The sequence below is a fragment of the Microtus oregoni genome, unplaced genomic scaffold, assembly GCF_018167655.1.
Source record: "Microtus oregoni isolate MIOR12 unplaced genomic scaffold, Mior012 000046F_ref0000063, whole genome shotgun sequence".
NCBI lineage: Eukaryota > Metazoa > Chordata > Mammalia > Rodentia > Cricetidae > Microtus > Microtus oregoni.
This window is the reverse complement of record NW_024543220.1, coordinates 15,523,950-15,545,116: the sequence shown is the minus strand read 5'-3', so window position 1 is coordinate 15,545,116 and position 21,167 is coordinate 15,523,950. Positions and strand designations below refer to the sequence as shown.

Here is a 21,167-nt window from a genome sequence, read left to right as displayed (position 1 = left end):
GTAAATTTCAGGTCTAGTGTAATTAATTTATATTCCCTTTTTGTTTGGCATTTAGTTTTTTGGAAAGAAGATTGCTCTGAGCACCATGGACAATGTTAAAATATTATTTCTTAATAATTTAAGCCACTGTTTTTAAGTCTTTGAAAATTAGTATTTTTCTCTTCTTTCTGGACTTAGGTCATGCTGTGAGTATATGTCAAGAGCGTGGGGCAGGACTTTGAGCATGCAGGTGCCGTGCTATTGAGCCACATCCCAGCCCTCAGATTCTTCTAGTTACAATGAATTTGTCTCTAGGGGGTCAAAGAGACAAGATCTCATCAATGAGATGTGTAAACATTTCTAAGATTTTTGTGACAGTTTCTTTGCGATATCATTCGTTTATCATATAATTTACCTATTTAAACTGCACAGTACTGTAGTAGGAGCTGCGGGCTGTGTTCCTGCCGCCCCAGCTCCTGGTCGCCTGGCTAGCTTATGCCCCGAAATAACAACACACAAACTGTATTCTTTTAAACACTGCTTGGCCCATTATATCTAGCCTCTTCTCGGCTGACTCTCGCACCTGGACTAGCCCATTTCTAATAATGTGTGTAGCACCCCAAGGTGCGCTTACCGGGAAGATTCTAGCCTACGTCCATCCTGGGTCGGAGCTTCATCGCGTCTGCCCGGGAGAGGGGAGCATGGCCTCTGAGCTCACTTCCTCTTCCTCCCAGCATTCTGTTCTGTTTACTCCTCCCACCTATGTTTTAACCTATGAGGCCAAGCAGTTTCTTTATTAATTAACCAGTGACCTTCCTCCATCACAGTACAGTGGTTTTTAGTATTTGACCTTTTGCTTGAATTATTGTGTGTGTGTGTGTGTGTGTGTGTGTGTGTGTGTGTGTATACATACCCACTAATACACACACACACACACACACACACACACACACACGTCCTAGGGATAAAATCCATGATTAAGCATGTACTTACTTTATTCTTCTGTGTTGGCATTACACTAGTTTATTTTTTGTTACTGAAAAGAAATCCCTTGAAGCTTCATCCTTTATTATTAAGTTTTATTTGGATTACAGTTTTGAAGGCTGAAAATCCAAATGCCGTGGCATGGCTCTGGTCAATGTCCTTCTGGCTGAGTCACCTTATCAGGTGACATCCTGGAAGGAATGCATTAGAGAAGGAGAGGTCACAGTAAGGCAGGGTGGCTAGGCTTCTTCTTTTTATAACAGCTCTGTCCTGAAACTTAATTCAGAATCTCACAAGAATTGCCTTAGTTTCTTGCAAGGGTAGAACTGACAAGAAGACTTAAGTCCTACCTCCTAAAGGTCTCACCTTCTCCTAATATCACCACTGTTGGGTTTAAGCTTTCCAAATAGCCTTTGGAAGACCAGTCACACTGAGACTCTAGGGCTCTGCCTTCCCTTTATGTTTCCATGTTCCATCCATGTTACAACATGTATACCATTTCATTCCTTTTATAGCTAGTGTTCCATTTTATTAATTATCACATTGTGTTTATGCATTCATTAGTCGAATGGAGATTAATCAGAGCTTAAAATCCCTGACAGTGGTTATTTTGTGTAGTAGGAATGGCTATGAAAATATTTTCTGTAACCAGCTCCTTAAAATGATAATGAGCAAACAGATATCATGTCCTTGCCCACTTAGTACAGCCCTTTGTAAATCAGAGAACACAGGCAAAATTTAGATCTGTTTACAGTCCAACCAAATCAGGATGACACTGAACCACCAGGATGATGGGAGGGCAAGCAGAGGATATGGGACCCTGTGGCACTGAATCTAAGGTGGTCATGTCCTTAGTAGACCACAGTAAAGAGACAAGGTCTACACCTAAGGAGCTGCTTAGACACCATGAGAAGGAGCCAGTTGCCAGTACTCCTAAGTAAAGACAAACACATACACAGATATTTCCTGAGAATAGGTCTGGAGATCTGTAGCCATCCTGGCTTAATAGTGTTTATTGTACTCACATCTTCTGGAGCATGCATCCTCCTCCAGGGTGACGTCGGGGAAGGTTGGAAAGAACTTACTTGCCCCCCTCTTCAGTACTGGGGTAAACTCTAGGGCCTTTTCCATGCTAAGAGGGAATCACACTCTCTCACCAAGCTATGCTCCCCAGTCCCAGCCTAGAACTTGCTGTTTTTAATGTTAATGTACAGAAGGGCATAAAGTGATGTATAGAAAAAATATCTTGAAAAGCCTCTTTAGTCTAGTTGTTGTAGTGGCTGATATAATCCTAGCACTTAGGTGTAGCAAAAAGAGGGCTGCATATTCAAGCAGCCTGGGAAACATAGGAAGACTCTGAATCAGACAAACAAAACCAACTCCTTAGGGAGCAGTAATGAAAAGATTAGGAATTGCTGAGAGGTGGGAATTCTTACTTTGAGGGACCTAGGAATATTTCCCCATTGGAGATCCTCCTAAGATCACTCGGTAGTGGGCAGAATTCTCACCCGCTTTCGCACTCATTCATGTACATATTCCCTGCCTCTCAATACTCCTTTTCTATCCCCTTCTTTGCTTGGAGTGGGAGAGCCAGGTGAAAGTGGTAGAAGAGGGGAGAAATGGACCAGAATACATTCGAGTAGATGATTCCAGACTGTCTGACTTGTAAATGGATAGCCTCATATACAATTAGGCCCATTTCTTCCTCTGGGCCTCAACACATTTACATGGTAGTTGTGCACCCTCCACATATTTCTCCCTGTACTTAGAGTCAGAAAGAGTGATTTTATGTAATTTATTTCCCTTGGAAGGCTCATCTCATACCAACACTTTTGTTTCATCAAGATCCTTTATATTTTCCCCTTAAATTTCCAATGCAGTTAAATCTGACTCTTTATGGGCCATAAGCAAAGACATAAATGATAATAGGAAAAAACATTCTTCAATTATAGGAGGCAAGAGTTCCCGATGCAGTGCTCAGCTCCTTGTCTTTTTCATGGTGAAAGCTGATAACGGATGACTTGAAGGTTTGTGTTCTTAGTCTCTGGTGCGCTCTCTCTCTCTCTCTCTCTCTCTCTCTCTCTCTCTCTCTCTCTCTCTCTCTCTGTGTGTGTGTGTGTGTGTGTGTGTGTGTGTGTGTGTGTGTTTGGATGCTGTTTGTATACACGTGTGTGGAGATCAGAGAGCAACCTAGGGTGTCACGGTCTCCTTCCTTTGAAGCAGTGTCTCATGGGCCTGGGGCTCACAAGTCACCTAGATTGACTGACAGGTGAGCTCCAGGGGTCCTGTTCTTGTCAACTTTCTTAGCACAGATCACCATGCCTTGTGTGTTCCCTGGACTCTAGGGATTGAACTTAGTCTCTTGTGCTTGTGAGACAAGTACTTTGCCAACTGAGCCAGCTCCCCAGCTCCCTGACTATTTTGTTTTAACCTTTACCTTTGGGGCAGGCAAGCTGGGATGATCAATTACTCAAAACAAATGCTGCTTCATGTAGTACAAATCAGCTAAATGAAAAGTCAACAAAACACCATCTTCATATGCTTATTTACTTAGCCAATACCAACTGTTTGTCAATGTTCATGTGCTGGAGCCCAGAGGTGAAGAAGACAAAGCTTGACCCTCTGGCAGAGGATATGGATGAACACAAACAGCAAGGAACATTTCGGTCAGATAGGTGCAAGCAGGGTGCCCAGCCAAGTCTGGGGAGTACAGACAGAAGACCAGGTGATACTCCTCAGTAATACCTGAGTTTGAGTGACATTCTAGAGGAAGAGAGCTGGGTACACACACACACAGAGAAAGAGACACACACGTCCCACAAGATCCTGAGGAAGAGACAGGAAGAAGAAAGAAAATGTCCTTCCAAAAGAATGACATAAGTCACAGGAAGTCACAGCTGTCAGCAGGCCTGAGCAGTGTGAAGCAGATTCAGTAGGTGAGAGTGGGGTGGGGTGGACCAGTGGCAGCTGCAGAGTACTTGGGGAGAATGAAAGAAGTATGGATTGAGGTGAAGGGAAGAAAAGAGATAGGGCAATGACCCGAGGGAAGGCGTGCATAGAATTCTTTTCTTTTCTTTTCTTTCTTTCTTTCTTTCTTTCTCTTAAATAGCAAATGCTTAGTGAAAGATGAGGGATTCTTATCAGCAGGGCCCTATGACTTGTATCCTCCATTATTCAGAGAATTAGTAAAATTTATTGGTAGAGTCTGTGTTAGCTATTATTTTTGAGATGCATTGAACAAAGAAGAGAGCTGTAAGAACTATAGAATATAGCTGCTTGGTGACCCCAGTAATTATGGATGTCCTGTTCCAGACAGCAGGGGAGGGTATTACAGCTTGCCATCAAACAGTCCATGTTAAATAAGCACCTTGACAAGCACAAGGCACTGAGCAGCAATGGCTGTGTTCTTGCACACAGTGAATTTTGTCAATTATCTTTCTCAGTGATAGACAGCCCATACCTACAGAGCAGTAATCAACAGAACATCCAAATTTTATGAAACTTTGTAGGTGCCCTGAAGAGTACAGATGCTAATCGCTCCCATAGCACAATAGCAGCAGGAGCAGTGGACGAGTTTTCTGGCAAATGCTGTACACGTTGCAGGTCACTAAGTCTGCAGAACAGTCACAGCAAAGCGTGTACTCTATGCTTTCTGTTTCACAGATGGGAACATTGCCGAAGGTTAGCTGTGAGTTCAGTGAAACAGAAAGGCGTAAAGAATCCAGCATCAAAAGAATCTTTCTGCTCCAACTTTGCTTACGTGACTATTTGGCCCCAGCATCGAGCAGTGCATGCTCCTAAAAGTGGCGTGTGGTGGATAGGCAGAGGATGAGTGGAAGAATGGAAGGGACCGGCCAGAGGGCTGCACATACGTCTTTAGGGGATGCTCAAGCGTTCCTTTCTCTGTGGTGAAAGTGTGTGTCTCCATGCACATGGACACAAGCAGACAGCCTTAGGTATGCAACTCAGGTGTCACCCACCTTTTGCTATTTTAAAAGATGAGCTCCCTGCTGGCCAGCAGCTTGCAGGCCAGAAGCTCCAGGGGTCAGTCCTCACCTCCCCAGAATGAGGCTTACAAGTACACACCCACCATATCTGGCTTTTCTAAATGTAGGTTCTGCAGATGGAACCCAAGTGCTCATGCTTGCAAGGCAAATCATTTGCCATGGAGCTGCTCCCCAGTCCTCTCTCCTGTTTATTCTCAAGCTTCTGCACAGGCTTTAATCCTTTATATTCAGGAACTCTTTCTAAACTAGAAATGCTAACTTCTATGTTTGTTAAAAATGATGATGCGGTTGGAGATGTAGCTCAGTGGTCGAGCACCCACTCAGCATGCATAGTCAGCCCCAGCTACTGCCAAAAATCTCTTTCTTAGTAAATCAAAGGAGCAGCATGCAGCTAAGGCTGAGCTAAGCTTGAGCTAAGCCTGGCATGGTAGTGCATGCCTGGATCCCAGCACTTAGGTAGAAGGATTGTGAGTTCAGGGCCAGCCTGGTCTACATAGTGAATTCAAGGCTATATAACAAGATTCTACCTCAAATAAGACAAAATGAAAATGGGAGGGGGGGGGGTGGCGACCAAAGAACTTACAGAGATGTTTTCCTGTTTGTCATTTGTACCTTTCCTTATTTAGTTTGGGGATTTTTGTTGCACTATGTAGGATTTTCTTTTATTTAGATAGATCAGACTAGGTAGCCAGAATGACCTGGTATTCACGTATAGGTCAGGCTAGTCTCTACCTCACAGAGATCCAGCTGCCTAGACTTCCTGGGTTTGTATTTAAAGGCCTTTACCATCTTGTCCAGCTTTGTTTTTTAACTTGTTAAACTGACTAGATTTGTTGTTTTGTTTGTTTTTTTGCCTCAGGATTTTGAGCCAATTTTAGAATACTTTTAAAGCCTCCAAGTATAGAAAAATTTACTCTATAAATTAATTTTAAAAATTCTCGGGTTGGAATCTGTAATTCATTTAGAATTTACCCTCTTGTAATCTGAAGGGCAGAGATCTGTTCTGTGGTTGCCTGGTTACCCAAACAGCACTTACTAAGGTCCATTCTTGATCTGAGATGTCTGGCAGACAATCCGCATCCCTTTTCATATGCAGTTTGTTTCTGTGCTTGTGTTCTCCAGGGCCCAGCAGCCGTCTATTAATATGCTAATACTAGGCTGTTTTATTTATAGCTTCACAATATCATGTTAGCTTTTCTTACTCCATATTCTTGACTGTTGTTGCTTGATCGTTTGGAATTAGCCTTATCGGCTTGTCTGATTCTTAGTGCCGAGGAATGTGGCATTTTTCTTTTTATTGAGCTTTCCTTTGAGAATGAGGGACTAGTCACATCCTTTAGCTTTGTAAGAACTCAAGTCTTTTTGTTTGTTCAAATCTACTTTTCCTCCGTGTCCTAGGCATGTGTCCTCTCAGTTTGGGCCAGCTTCAGTTGACTGAGCAGGTAGAGAATCCAAGAGGAACAGCAGTTCTCAACCTGTGGGTCATGACTCTTTGCGGGTTGAAGGACCCTTTCACAGGGTCTCCTAAGACCACTGGAAAACATAGATATTTACAACTCATAACAAGTAGCAAAATTATGGTTAAGAAGTAGTAACAAAATAATTTTATGGTTGAGGTCACCATAAAATTATTTTGGTTGAGGTTTGGTTGAGGTTTGGTTGAGGTCACCATAAAAATATTATGGTTGGGGAACTGTATTAAAGAGTCGCAGCATTAGAAGGTTGAGAACCACTGACTTAGTAGAACTTCTTAGCCAGCATCAAAATGTGAGGCTGGAGCTCATGCGTACAAGGTTGGGCTAGAGATAAACTCCAGAACCACTTTCATTAGTGAGATAGGCAGTGGTGAGCTGGCGTGTTACTATAGTGTGTAAAGGTAGCATTCTCCCAGAAAACCTCACCAAAGGCATCTCATTCCTCAGAGACATGTGGCCAGGCAACATTTTCATATTTTTACCAATAATATTTTAGAATTGTTTGTTTAAAGAATGTTATATGCCATAATTACGGTTTTATAAAGGAACATGTTCATTGTTGGAAATTTTTTGTACATTTTTTGTTTCAGGTTATAAAAATAGTTGTCTAGGTTTGTATCAACTATATTGCATAGTCAAGATAAATTTTAAGTCATTAATTTCTTAGAGTAACTAATATACGGATGTGCTTGCTATAGCCCAGAAAGTATAATGGCTCAGTTCTAAAACATGATTACGGGAGCAGACTGCTGCAGGGGATGGTGAGATGAGTTGGTTTGAGTTAGTTAAATCTGGCTTTTAGTTTTAAATCTGGCTTTTAGTTTTCTCTCCAGGAAATCACACACATATGCAATTGCCTAGAAGGCTATATGTTCTAGACCTGTGCTTCTCACCCTCCCTAATGCTCTGACTCTTTAATACAGAGTCATGTTGTGCTGATCCCCCCAATGCAAAATTATCTCATTGCTACTTCATAACTGTAATTTTGCTACAATTATGAATCATAATATAATATGATATGATATAATAGTAATCTGATATGCAGGACATCTAATATGCATCCTCCGAAGGGGTCACAATCTGTAGGTTGAGAACCACTGTTCTGGGGGTAGCCTGTAAACTAAATTCTCAACTAGAAATATAAAAATGAGTATATGAGTATGTTTTTGTCTATATTTTTGAAATACCTTGTACATTAGAAATAAGAATTTTTAAAACAGGATCTGTCTACTACTCTTTACCCTGTCTTAGATATTATTTTCCATATCAGAGCTAGTTCATATTTATTAAAGTCTTATAGACTGTCTTAGGAACGATGCTATAGTGTTGCAGATGAAGGATTATGTTAAGGAGTACTGTAACTCAGACAGGGATGTCACCATTGAATGGTTGCTTAGTTTTCTTTTTCTCCATAGCACTAGCATTTGCAGTAGGACCTGAAGCAAGGTAGCTTCATAGAACTTCCCACTTAACACTTGTGTAGGGACTGTGTGTACTGAGAGTAGACTAGGAGAAGACATTGGAAATGTCACCTTTGCATTAGTTTTTAAAAGCTTGTTTGACTGCAAGACTTAGGAAATAATAAAATTTATTGTCTATTCTTAGTAAACATCTTTTTTTTCTCTCTGTCTATTCCACATAGCACCTGTTTTCTCTGGAATATTTATAACGTGTGTTTTGGATTTCCTAGGATTTATTAGGTCAATATGCAAGCATAATGGCCCTCAAAACCATATCTCTCATGCAGGTGTCAGCGTAGGGTTGGAAATACTGTAGGTGAGAGGAAAACAAATTCTCATGTGTCCACTTCCTGTCTACGCTGCAGTGCTTTGGATTCTTCAGTTTTCACTGCCTTAAAGCTTGAGTATTAGAGTAAGCAGGTAAAAGAAATAACAGAATGTAAAAAACATTTTTTAAAAAGAAAATGTAAGCCATTGTAGTAGCATGTGGACTACCTCGTTCAGCTCAGCATGCTATAGCACAGACTACCTTAGTAGAGGAGATTCCCAAGCAACAGTGAGAGAAGCTGGCTGTTAGTGTCTTGTGGGGCGGGGCCCGGGGCCCACCCCATTCACTGCAGTCAGTGTGGGGCCCTGCACTGTGCCCTTGCATTGTAAATAAATAAAAAGCCTTGTTTTCAGGTTATATACTAGTGGCCTTTTTTCTCTTTCCTGGGAGGGAAAAACAATCCAGTATCTCCATAGAACAAGCAGAGAAGCTTTCCTTTGAGCATTGTCTGATTTTCCACCACTTGGGCCTCTGAATACAGCGAATCTTAATCAGGATAGGTGGGCAAGCATCATGGATTTTGCTAGTCTTCTAACTGAGTCTAGGTTTATAATTATTTGCATAGTTCTTTCAGGATTTCCCATTGATTTTCTTTGTGGACTCCAGCATAGGAAAGCATTGTGAAAATGAAACACTTTGGCTTTTTGTTGAAAACAGTTCTTTAACTGATTTGTCCTGCATGTTTCTTTGCATTTAACCTTTACCTACCCAACTTACCACCTTCTTTTTTTCCCCCTTGGTTCTTACTGAAGCAAGTCTAGCATGCTGGGAAAATAACTTCAGCACGTGACCAGAATTCTTTAAAATCCCAGCCGCTGCCCGTTGCACCTAGGAGGAGCTGGCTCGTCTGCTAGTTGCCCTGCCCCAGGCTTGTGTACATTGTGCACATTCGTCAGAATCAGGGAACATACCTGATAATCCTTACATACAGAATTTTGGTGAAGCCAGAATTCAGAATAAATAGGCAACCGAGGATCGTCTTCTCATCCTCCAATATAGTCCTTCTGAAAGCTGCATTTGAATTGGACTGGGAACAAATGTTGGAATTTACCCAGAACGACTCATTATATAATCCTGGCATTTTTCTCTTTATTGTGCGATTAGCAGATGTATTGTAAGTTGATTCAAAAGGAAAATAAAAGTTCTAACAGTTAAAAGTACCATTATCAGAAAGTTTTCCAGACTTAAGGAAAATCAAATGAAAACACGTTTGAGAAATGCTCAGCTGCACTCCTTTTGATGGGTGATTTCTTGACCATGAGGCTCGCGCATTGCCAGTGCAAGTGTGGACTCTGTCACTGAGCTTCACCCCGGTCCTGCGGTGCATATATTGAAAGTGTGTGTGGGATGTGTACACACAAGTGTGTGGGTGTGTGCACCTGTTCACATACATGGGTGTCAGAGCAGGACATGAGGTGTCTCCCCCATCACGTTCTCTCTTTCTCTCTTGAGACAGGATCTCCCAGTGAACTGGAAACTTGTCATTTTCGGCTAGGCTGAGTGGCAGGAAACTCGCGAGATCTGCTGCCTCCATCTTCCTCCCTTGTCATCGTGCTTGGCCAGCAAGTGTTTCTGACCCATGGAGGCTGCTCCTCAGCCCCAACATGTACCTTATTTAGCTTCCTCTTGTTTTTTTCTGTCTATGACTCCCAGTTATGTGTTGCTTAACACGAGAGATCAGAATAGGAATGTGCTCTCTATGAAAGCTTCCATTCTAGACCTAGCTCTTTCTTTTATTTATGGTGTGGCTTCTGTGGGGACGGGTCACTGAGCAAGGCGATGAATGGCATTGGGGCAAACACTGGCTCCAGATGTTGTGATGCACATCAACGCCTGCTCTTTTAGTGCTCATCCTTGAGCTGCCCCTCCGTCTCCTAACCTCTGTGTTGGAGTACCAAAGTGGTTTTTTTCAGTCCTTTCACTACCCCTGCACTCTGCTGTTGGGAATGCAGTTCCCTACTGTGGTGGAAACGCAGTTCATTGGATGAAGAACTCTGAGTGTTGGTTCTGACTGGAAACGTCAGAGGATGGCCATGTGTGCAGTGTGGTGGCAGACTTGCTTTCTCAACTTGACAGTTGAATTTGGAGGTTGTTTGGTTTGTTTGGTTTTAACTAACTCCTAGTAGCACTTAAAACCTGTGAGGCTGCTGCTCCTCCCTCACAGTTCCTGTGAATGCTAGAGCGAGCATGTAGGCTGGCCCTTCGAGAGCAGGTGCTAGGTGCCCCTTCTACAGAGCTGTAGGGGTTTCCCCCTCATTGCCCCTGCCCTTCACAAGTGCTTAGGAACCTGCTTGCTGCACTCAGGTTTGGGTTTGGAGGGCCCACTTGGGGGTATCATCCTAGCACATGCTTCTTAAGATCCTGTGACAGTGGCAGCCTGCCAGCTTCTGTTGATTCTGAACCAGGTTCGTTCCCACTCCATCTTTTTTAAAGCTTATTCCCTCAAAATGCATGTGATTTGTTAAGTCCGCCTCATGGGAATGGAGAACTGTCCTAGGTGCTGAATTATAATTTTCTCTCCTGGCCTCTGATTCCAGAATTTTGGGATTAGAGGTTTGTGCCACTATCCCCAATTTGTTTAGCTCTTTAGTGACTTGTGGGCTTTGGCTCTTCCTGACTGCATTGACTTGGGTTTATTTATAAATGTGTGTGACTTTTCACCATTACAGAATGAACGTGGACTGCACAGGTCTTTGCAGTTGCCCTGGGAGGACATGGTCTCTCTAGCTGGTTTGTACTGGTGAGCCAATATGATGGTCAATGCATCTTTACAAGGCATTCCACATTGATTTATTTATACACTTGTTTACTTGTTACTGTGCTGGGAGATGAACTTAGAATCTCACACACACTAGACAAGCACTCTACCACTGAGGTGTTCCCAGCCTGAAACTTGATCGTGGAAGTAGAGATTAAGTTTCTGAACTTGATCTGATTTCCAGACCTCCAGATCCCTCCAAGTTCTTGTGTGCTGATGCAGGGTTACCATTTTTAGGTCATTGCAATTTGGATTTTCTAGACGCTATTCTTTTTCCAAATGACTGGCAGGAATCATTACTCTCTGTGGCAAGAAACCAAAAGTTGGCAGGAGCCTTCCAATAATTGTCCAATTGGATTTATTATTTTAAACTTTTGTGCCAATTTCCAAATTATCCGCAGTTCCAGAGCTTCTGTTTTCTTTAAATGTTCAAAGTGAGTGATGCGTTACAGTTCCAGTCCTACCCCGGCCGGCTGGGAAGGTGCCAGAGGCCTTTCCTTAGCATGCTTTGGATGGAGCACTCTGGGCAGAAGCCAGGGCCCACAGGATGTCCTAGAACTGCCCAAGTCCTCTGAGTCAGGAGCAGAAGGCAGTTTCTGTAGTTTTTGGAAACAGTTGGGTTGTAACTTGACTCCTTCAGTTTGTTAGAAGGTGTGGGCAGCCAACGATCTCTTTGTATCCCTGGACTAGAAGCACTAGGGGTCTGAGCAATCATAGCCATGTTTCCTGTTTCCTTCCTCATTCTTTCAGTATTAATTGACAAATACCAAAAAAAGGCAAGACCTCTATCTCTGAAGTAATTTCTGAATGTCGCTGAAATAGAGGTGTGAACTGAACACTGTTGTTTCACCTACAGCCCGAGACTTCTTTTTATCTCCTGCTTTGCCGGCCTTGGGCAACTTGATAATAACAAGCCCAGAACAAAACACCTCTGTTTATTTTCTCTTGTCTTCATTAACAACTAGCAATGGTTTTGCTTGTTTGAGTTTCCTTTTCTCTAGAATCCTGATATTTATTTTGAATTTGTTTTTGGCCGAATGAGATCTGATGTATGCCAGACAGACTGAGGGTTGTGTATTTAGTGCTTGAGCTATTTTTTCCTCCTTGCTCTGGACGGAAGCTTTCAGCCTATGCAGTCTGACTTTATTGTTGTGCTGTTGGTTAATGAAAGCATTCTTGTTTTGGGTGGTATGGTGCTGGATAAGTTCACATCTGTCCATCCTGTTCCTTTACCTGCTGAGCTTACACGCCTTGTTATACTTGTGTTCTAAGATCTTAAAGACACAGAACTGAGTGAGTGAGAAGGAAATGGGCTAGTGCTGTAAACAAATGACTCTATGTTACCATTTCTCCGGATTAAAAAAGAGAGATATTCATTACACAACATAAAAGTCTCTGTTTCTCGTATTTTACTTTTTGATGTTCCAAAAGTTCTTTGTGTTGGAGCAAGTGTCAGCACTTCATTCTTGTTCATGGCTGGATCGTGTTCCACACTGTGAGTCCAGAGCAGTTGCACAGAGAGGGATCTGTTCAGGTAGATGCTTTTCGTAGCTGCTGGGAACACCCGTGGTCAGTGTCTCTGTAGATGTGGATAGGCCTTCCTCAGTTCCTGATGTGGCTGTAGCTGTGGCAGCTCATTGTTGAGTTTTCTCAGGAATTTCGAGAATATTTTCCATAGGAGCGTCCCAGCATCCCTGTGGGGGTCTGTCTTGATGCCCCCACTGTCACATACTGTTACTGATTGTCATCATCCTCATGGGCACCTCAGCGTGGTTTTGATTGGCTCCTCCTGAAGAATAATGCCGCGGAGAGTCTCTTCATGCTGCTTGGGAATTGTGTGTCCTCTCTGGGAGAATGTCTTTCTCAGCTCCTTTGTCCATTTTTAGATTAAGTTCTTTTATTTGCCCAGAATTTGTTAATGTTGTTTTTTGTTTGTTTGTTTTGTTTTAATGTCTTTTTAGTCATTGGGTTTTAAATTCTTTATATATTATGGGTTTTAGATCCTTATCGTAGCTGTAGTTTAGAAAGCTTTTTCTCCCATTGTGTGGAATGTCTCTCTTAGGCTTGCAACACATTGCATTGTTCCTGGGGGGGTGGGAGGTGTGTGCAAAGTGCCTGCTTTACTGCCAAGCTGTATGCCTGGACTTACTTTCATGGTAATATCCACTGAAGCACAAAAGTTTCTCATTTCGTTGAAGCCTACTTCGCCCTCTTTTCATACCTAAGGAACTCTTGCCTAACCCAGGGTTGTAAAGATAACCACCTCGGTTTTCTTGTGTTTATAGTTTTAGATATTATAGCTAATCTCTCCTCCATTTGGAGTTAATTTCTGCATAGGAGTCAGAATTCATCTATTCTTTTGCATGATCATAGTCAGTTGTCCCAATACCTATAGCTTTCCATGTCTTAGATTTTTGTGGAATTTATTCCTAAATATTCATTGCTAAACTGCACCCTCAGACAACTACTCTTGTATTCTGTTGTGGCAGAATTGGCTTCCTTAATTTATTTGTCACATTGCTTTTTGTTCAAAGACATTCAACTTTTTTTTTTTATTATTGGATATATTAACCACTAGAAAGAACATTGTCTTAATCCTAGCCCTCAAAGTAGAGAAATGGAGATTAGAAGTTCAGGGTCATCCTTGATTAAATAGCAATTTAAGATCAGACTGAGTTACATGAGACCCTGGCTCAAAACAACATAACCATGACAAAACACACACATACACCACTAACAGCAACAATGATTCTCATTATAGTTTTAAATGTATTAGAACCAGTTGACAAAGCTGATCTTGGGATTCTCTTCAAGGGGTTATAGAAAGTTAACTTGTATCACTGTGTCCTACACTAAGCTGCTTATATGCAGGATCATCCTGGAGCGCTGGGACAGTGTTGGAGCTATAGATGAGCAGGAGACTTCATGGCCTGCCCACTCTGTGCTCACGCCTCACACTCCGTGCCCGGAAGTAGCAGATTCCAGCCCTTATTGTGGATTTGTTCATACTGTTCACACATTGACAATTGAAATTTCTTCTGTAAAAGATTTTTCTCTCTGTGTTTGTCTAGGATATTTCTTTGATTCCTTCCTAGTTACCCCTGTACTGACACACTCCTAAAACCTATGTTCTTAATTACTTGAGGGTGCTACCTTTGGGGAATAATTTCTAGTAACTCTCACTTGGAACCCAGGCAATAGATGAGTTTCTAACTCTTCTATCTTTGTGTTTATTTTTGTTTTTTGTTTTTTTTTTTTGAAACAGGGTTTCTCTGTTTAGCTCTGGCTATCCAGTAACTCATTCTCTAGACTGGGCTGGCCTTGAACTCACAGAGATCCCTCTGCCTCTGTCTCCTGAGTGCTCAGATTAAAGGCCTGCGCCTCTACTGCCTGGCTCTAACTCTTCTATCATATTAGGGTTGTTTCCTTTGTGTTTGTACAATGATGACTCTCCTCTTAGAAATTTGAATTCTGTATAGAAGTCTTAGCATGCATAACACATTGTAGAGCCATGAGGGAGGAGGTTCTTTCAGTAGGCAGGAGGTGATTGAGGAGCAGTGGAGATGGTGACATGGGTCATGGCTTCACAGGCATAGACTAGAAACCAACTGTAGACTGGGCATGGTGGTCCATGCTGTGATCCCAGTCCTTGCAAGATGGAAGCAGAAAGATGAGGCATTCAGAGTCATCCATGACTATATAGGGACTTGAAGACAACCTGGGTTACATGAAATGCTGTTTCACAAAAAAACAAACCAAAACAAGCAAGAAAATTTTTTTTTATAGGGAATGAAAAGGAAATGAAAGGTGCTTGGGGTTTCTAGCTGTAACCCCCACTAAATGATGGTGGCAATGGCCAGAACATATGAGATGGGAGAGGATGGGGGGTTCTTGGACAATAGCAGAGAGATGTTGGTGCTGCTGGATTACAATACTATAGTAGAAAGACAACTTCCTTTCTGTTTCTTTACAAATTATTTGATTTCTATATTCAGTAAACATTTTCTTTCTGACATGTAATAGTCACCAAAATGAACATGATCCCTATCTCCAAGGATGTCCACTGAAGGAGAGATGTAGAAAGGCCAAGGTACATAAATACCAGTTGATATCTACATCGTGAAAGGAGGGAGCTGAGGAGACTCTGAGAGAAGAGTGGAACGGGCTGATCTGGAAAAGGACAAGGAGGTGCAGTGATAGGAGCTGTGACCGCTGATGTCTGGTAATCCAGTGCCCTGTGGGAAGGGGTATTCTAGGCCAGCGAATTGATCTCTGTCTCATGGGATTAGAGGAGGCTTAAAGAAACAATGCGCATGAGATGCTAGTCTAACCCTGGCACAGAAAACGTGTCTTGAAGAGTAATTTTTAAGAGGGTTGTCATTAAATTAGCATGAGCAATCACAAATCCTTTGTTTATACTGGAGCTGAACTATGCTCAGACAAGAATGGATGTGGGATGGCGTCCTGGAGAGTGGCCCCTGGGGAAATGAAGGAAGAGCGGGTTATGAAAGACCTGAGGTGGAGTGGGCAGCCAGACAGTGGAAGAACCTAGAGAGGGTGTCCATAGCTAAATGGTGGAACCCCTATCTAACATATATAAAGTCATGTATTGGGTCTCCAGTACCTCCGAAAGACAAAGAAATGACAGAGGGAAGGATTGCTTTTGAGGAGAAATGGTGGTCAATGAAGCTAGATGCCTCTCAGGCCACCAAGTTGAATAAAGATTGAGAAGGGCTTTCATAGGCATATTAGTTATTTTTCAGATCAGGTTCAGTGGAGTGAAGGAGAAAGGACATCCCGAGAAGCTGCCCTACAACAAGGAAGTAGTAAGTTGTGTGAGTATTGGGTTTAAGAAGGTTATTGATAAAGGGAAGGAAAGGGAGTGAGTGCTGAGACCAGGTAAAGGGAAAGCTCCTGCACTGCTGCTGGGAGTGCAGACTGATGCAGCCGCCTTGGAAATCAGTGTGGCGATTTCTCAGAAAATTAGGAAACAACCTACCTCAAGACCTAGTAATACCACTTTGGGGCATATACCCAAAGAATGCTCAATTGTACCACAAGGACATGTGCTCAACTATGTTCATAGCAGCCTTGTTTGTCATAGCCAGAATCTAGAAACATCCTAAATGCCCCTCGACTGAAAGACTGGCTAGGGAAAATGTGGTCCATTTACACAATGGAGTACTACACAGAAAAAAAAATGACATCTTGAGATTTGCAGGCAAATGGATGGATCTAGAATATTATTCTAGACATAATATTGAGTGAGGTAACCCAGAACCAAAAAGACAAATATCATATATACTCACTGATGAGTGGCTTTTAGACATAAAGCAAAAACAAAACAAATAAACAGCCTACAATTCACAATCTCAGAAAACCTAGACAACAAAAAGGACTCTGAGATATACATGGGTCTAATATACATAGGAAGTAGAGAAAGACAAGCTCTCTTGAATAAATTGGGAGTATGGGGACCATGGGGGAGGACAGGAGAGGAGGGGAGAGGAAGGGAGGGAACTGGAGAAAAATATATAGCTCAACAAATACAATAAAAATGTTAATTTTTTTTAAAAAAAGGAATCTGGGCTGAGGGCGTAGCTAGCAGAGAGAACCATTGCGGATGGAGCCAGGGTAGTCTTGGGCCTGTAGCTCATTGGCAGAGTATTGACAAGGCCCTCAATTGGGAATAACTGACAGCATAGATATCAGAGGACAAATAACAAATAAAGGGGAAATAGTAAACCAGCCAGATGGTAGTCAAAAGGCTAACTGCTAGCAAGTTTAGGAAATGTGCCTTTTATTCCAGGCCAGCTATTTGGTCAGGATCAACAATTTAGAGTCTCTGCTGTAGACAGTCTAACCCAGCTAGAGTGGATGGTGAGTGTGTATCGGGAATGAAATCCATTACTGCTCCCTAAGTAGCCTTGTCTTCAGGGGGGTTAAGTAAATGTCCGCCGGTGGCAGGCTGGGCATGTAGCCCAACAGAACCACGCGTCATCACAGTCCCAGCTCTAGCCCTTCTTCTATCACACTGAGGCATTTATGTGATGGGCCTAGCAGTTGCAGTTTAGCCAACAGACAATTTGGAATTGTGGTGTTCTACCTCCACATGTCTTAATAGTCTAAATATAGGTAGTATTAGATGCATTATATTAAAGTCCAGAAAGAGGAAGATGTCAGTAGGATTTAGATGTTGCCCATTGTAGAGCTTTTTACAATGGATTTAATTTAGTTTTTGTTCAGAAATTCAGTTGGCTTTTGAGACACAGCCATTTCTCGGTGTTTTGTGGAACAGTTTTGTATTCTTCTCACCATAGAACCTGATAGCAGAACGTTGGTGAAAGAGGTTCTAAACACACCTTTCATTTAAAAGCAAACCTTTTCCTAGACTAGCAAGCATGTCTCCATCCTAATACTGGAGAATGTGTGTTATCTTAGAAGGCCATGAGAGAATGAGAGCAGCACTGTGGCAGAACCTGAGCCAGTGAGCAGGGAGTGTGCGATCCTGCAAGTTAAGTCCTTCCAGCCCAAAATAAAACAATTAAAAAAAAATAGACATGAGAATAAATTTTAAGACAATTGTCTTTGGCTTCATAAGGTTTAAGTAAGCCGAGTATATTGAACTCCATTTCATCATTAGCTTTTTCTTTGTTACTTTATTTGATGGTTTTGAGATTTTATGTTCCAGGCCTGTATGCCCAAAAGAGGGGTGGTAAATGGGCAGTAGAGCCTCTGAGAGCTGAAGCACAAGTGGATGGAGAATGTGGGAAGGCCTGGAGGCCATTGCTGAATAATCAGGCTGTGGCTTGTTCTGGCTCTTTGTAATCCGTATAGTCCAGTGGAAGCCCGCAAAAAGGGTGTCTGCTTTTCTCCTCAGCTGTGTTTTGCCTCAGTGTGTGATATGCAAAGTGAGGGAATTGTTTATTCCTGGATTGGCTTCATGTTCATGACAAGATCTGAGAGTGGTTGGGGTGGAGAAGCTGCCGCTAATGTGGCTTCGTGTGCTCTTAACCATCCATAGACCAATTTGGCTTTAAGTGCTGGAGGAATGAATAAATCCATCTGTTTTGAGTTGTGTTATCTGGAACCCAGTGCATGCCAGCTCCAAGTGGCTGGGTATACTTTGGGCTTCAGATGGATCACATGCTGTGAAGAAAGTTGTGAAGACGGGCGATATCTTGTCACTTCTTTACCTGTAATCTCCCGGACTCCTCACAGTCTGAGAGTTGTAGTTTAAGATACATGGACCACACTCCTTTTCTCTTACCTATTCCAACAGTGTCGGTCTCCTTCACCTTCTGTGAGCTTGTTGGCTGCTCACATCTCAGCACTTGGCATTAGATGTCTGTGGTACAGAATTTATCTTTCTCTCTTTGCCCAGCGACTTTTCTTGTTCCCATCTGACTTAAATAGCCACCTACCTTTCTCATGCCACCCATCCAATGCTTTGTGGTCCTGCTTTATTTTCTGTCTAGTGTTGATCCTACTGTAGAACCATGTTCCTTATGGATTTGTATGCTCTGCTGTCCTTCCTTTGTATATTCTTCCCCATGCAATTTTGCAGGTCTGTGGGATCAGGTAATAGCAGATGCTCATGTCCTGCCCGGGTCCCTGCTGTTCCCCTGCAGCCACAGAACTTTGAAGAAGTGACTCACAGCAGAATGACACATATTCCTCTTGCAAGGTTCTCATTACAGGGATTGCACCTTCCAGAGAATGGACATCATTGGGTGTCACCTTTAATTCCTCCCTCTTCCCTAGCTGGTCATTCCTATCTGGTTGCTCTTTGTCCCAAACTGCTTTCTGTCACAGCCTCTCATTGTCCTTTCCTTCTAGAGCTAAATACTTCCTCATTATAGATCTTCTAAAATGCGTTGTCTGATAGAAATGTATGTACTTTTCAGTTTTATAATAGTTGTATTAAAAGACATCAAAAGAAAAACGTGAAAATTTCTCCAAATTCTTCATTTAAAACCAGTATTATTCAAGTGTCCTCATGCAACATGTAATCTATATGAAATGTTTTTGACTAATGTTTTAAATATGAAGTCTTCAGTACTCGGTGTGAATTTTATATTTACAGCCCATCTCAATTTGAATTGTCTACATTCCTTCCTTAGAATAGTTTCTGATGACTAGGGTCTACTACATCTGACTTGCTGCTTCAGAATGTAGAGCCCAAGAAGCATAGAGTGTGAATAGTTTCTTTGATGGGTTCGAGCTGGGAAGGAGGAGGACTGGATAAAGGAAATGTGTGCAGCCTCTCCTGACTAGTGACCACCTCACAACATCTGAGTTGGGCAGTTCCAGCCAGTTTCTCTCTCTTGATGACTGCTGGCACTTAGTGACAGCTATTCAGATTCTATATGACATTTGGTCTAAGGCCATGAGTGTGGGCTCTGTTCTGTGGAGGTGGGGGTGGAGTAGTCCTAGAGACATTTAGGTTTGCACCCAGTAGAGCAGTGGCAAGATGGTCTGATGCAGACTTTATCCTTCCCACTGTCCATCCTGTAGCCAGATGACTTGGTTCAGTACATACCTGACTCTGGTTTCCTATTTCAAAATATCTAAAGGTGCTTTTTATTTTCCAGATAAACTCTAACACCCCTTATTTTGTGTCCTCTTTACAGTTGTTTTGACCTAAATTACCTTTCTAGCTTGCTTCAGATGCCTCCTTCCAGTCTTCAGTTCTGTGTGTGTTGGTTATCTGTGGTGGCTAAGAAAGAAAATGGTCCCATAGGCTCCTAGGGACTGGCACTAGTGGACGGTGTGGCATTGTTGGAGGAACTGTGTCAGCGGGACGGGCTTGGAGGTTTCAAATGCTCAAGCCAGGCCCAGTGGCTCAAATTCTCTTCCTGCTGCCTGTAACTCTAGATGCAGAACTCTCTACTCCTTCTCCAGCCATGTCTGCCTGCACACCACCATGTCCCACCACGATGATAATGTACTGAACCTCTGAACTGTAAGCCGTCCCATTATATGTTTTCCTATATGAGAGTTGCTGTGGTCATGGTGTGTCCTCACAGCAACAGAAAGCACAGAAACCCTAGGGTAGCTAAGACTGTATCTACTGCTGTGCGGTAGAATACCCCAAACGTAGTGATAGTAGCAGGCACTTGTTACCTCACAGTTTTGTGGGTTTGCAATTCCAAAACAATAGCTTAACTGAATGGCTCCGGCGTGAGATGTCTGTCTATTCAAGCTGCTAGAACAACTACCAGAACTAGATGATGTAGAAGCAACAACTGCTTCTCACAGGTTTGGAAGCTGAGAAGACCAAGGTCTTGACCTCAGGCTGATCCCTATGTGGCACAGGCTTCAAATGATGGTTGTGGCAAAGAGGCTCCTCCAGGTTTCTTTTCAAGGCATTAATCTCATTTGTGACAGCTTCTACCTCATGATCTGTGTCTTCCCCCAAAGTCCCATTGACCTAAAATCATCAAGGTGGTAAGATTTCAACATTGAATTGAGAGGCAGGGAATAAATTTTTAATCCATAGCAGTCTGTTAGAGAATTATAGTCAAGGTATTAGCCAGGGTTGTAGTTACATGGTTGGCATACAGATACTGGCTGTTGTCAGGGGACAAAGTACATTGCTATATTGTCTTTTAGGTTTTGTTATTTTCTGAGATAGGGTCTTGCTGTATATATCAGGCTGATTTTGAACTCACTACCTTCCTGACTTAGAGGTCTGTGCTTATAAGTATGTGGCACCTATGTAAGGGCTCTATAGACAAACAAAACTAATTGTGTGTGTGTGTGTGTGTGTGTGTGCGTGCGTGCGTGTGTGTGCATGTGTGTGTGTAAAGGGTTTGTTAAAATTACTTAACTTTACTTACTTAAAATTACTTAACTGGTTGTTAAAACCAGTAGGGGTAGAGTAGTCTATTGAGGGTTTCTTCCATACTAGAGAGGCTAAGGAATCCATGAATTTGGGTCTTTTGGCAGTTGTATTCTGGAAGTAAGGCTGGAAGATTCGGAGTGTCACCAGTCTTTAGTCACATTAGGAGGCCAAGACACTGTATATTCTGGGGCCAGCAAAAAATGGCAGTAAGGGCAGCAGCAAGAGGATAGACTGGCTCACAGGCAGGTACCAATTTTCCCTCAGATCTCTTTATATCTATGCTGCTAGCTGGAAGGTACCACCTACTCTAGGTGACGGAGGTTATCTCG

General features: G+C 42.4%; 1 protein-coding gene and 1 pseudogene across 2 annotated transcripts in view; one reads left to right on the top strand and one right to left on the bottom strand.

Moving 5' to 3' along the window:
• Btbd9 (BTB domain containing 9) overlaps positions 1-21,167 on the top strand; it is a 371,475-nt gene that overhangs the window by 166,717 nt on the left and 183,591 nt on the right. The gene's annotated exons all lie outside the window — the stretch shown is intronic.
• LOC121435634 overlaps positions 4,494-21,167 on the bottom strand; it is a 46,475-nt pseudogene continuing 29,801 nt past the window's right edge.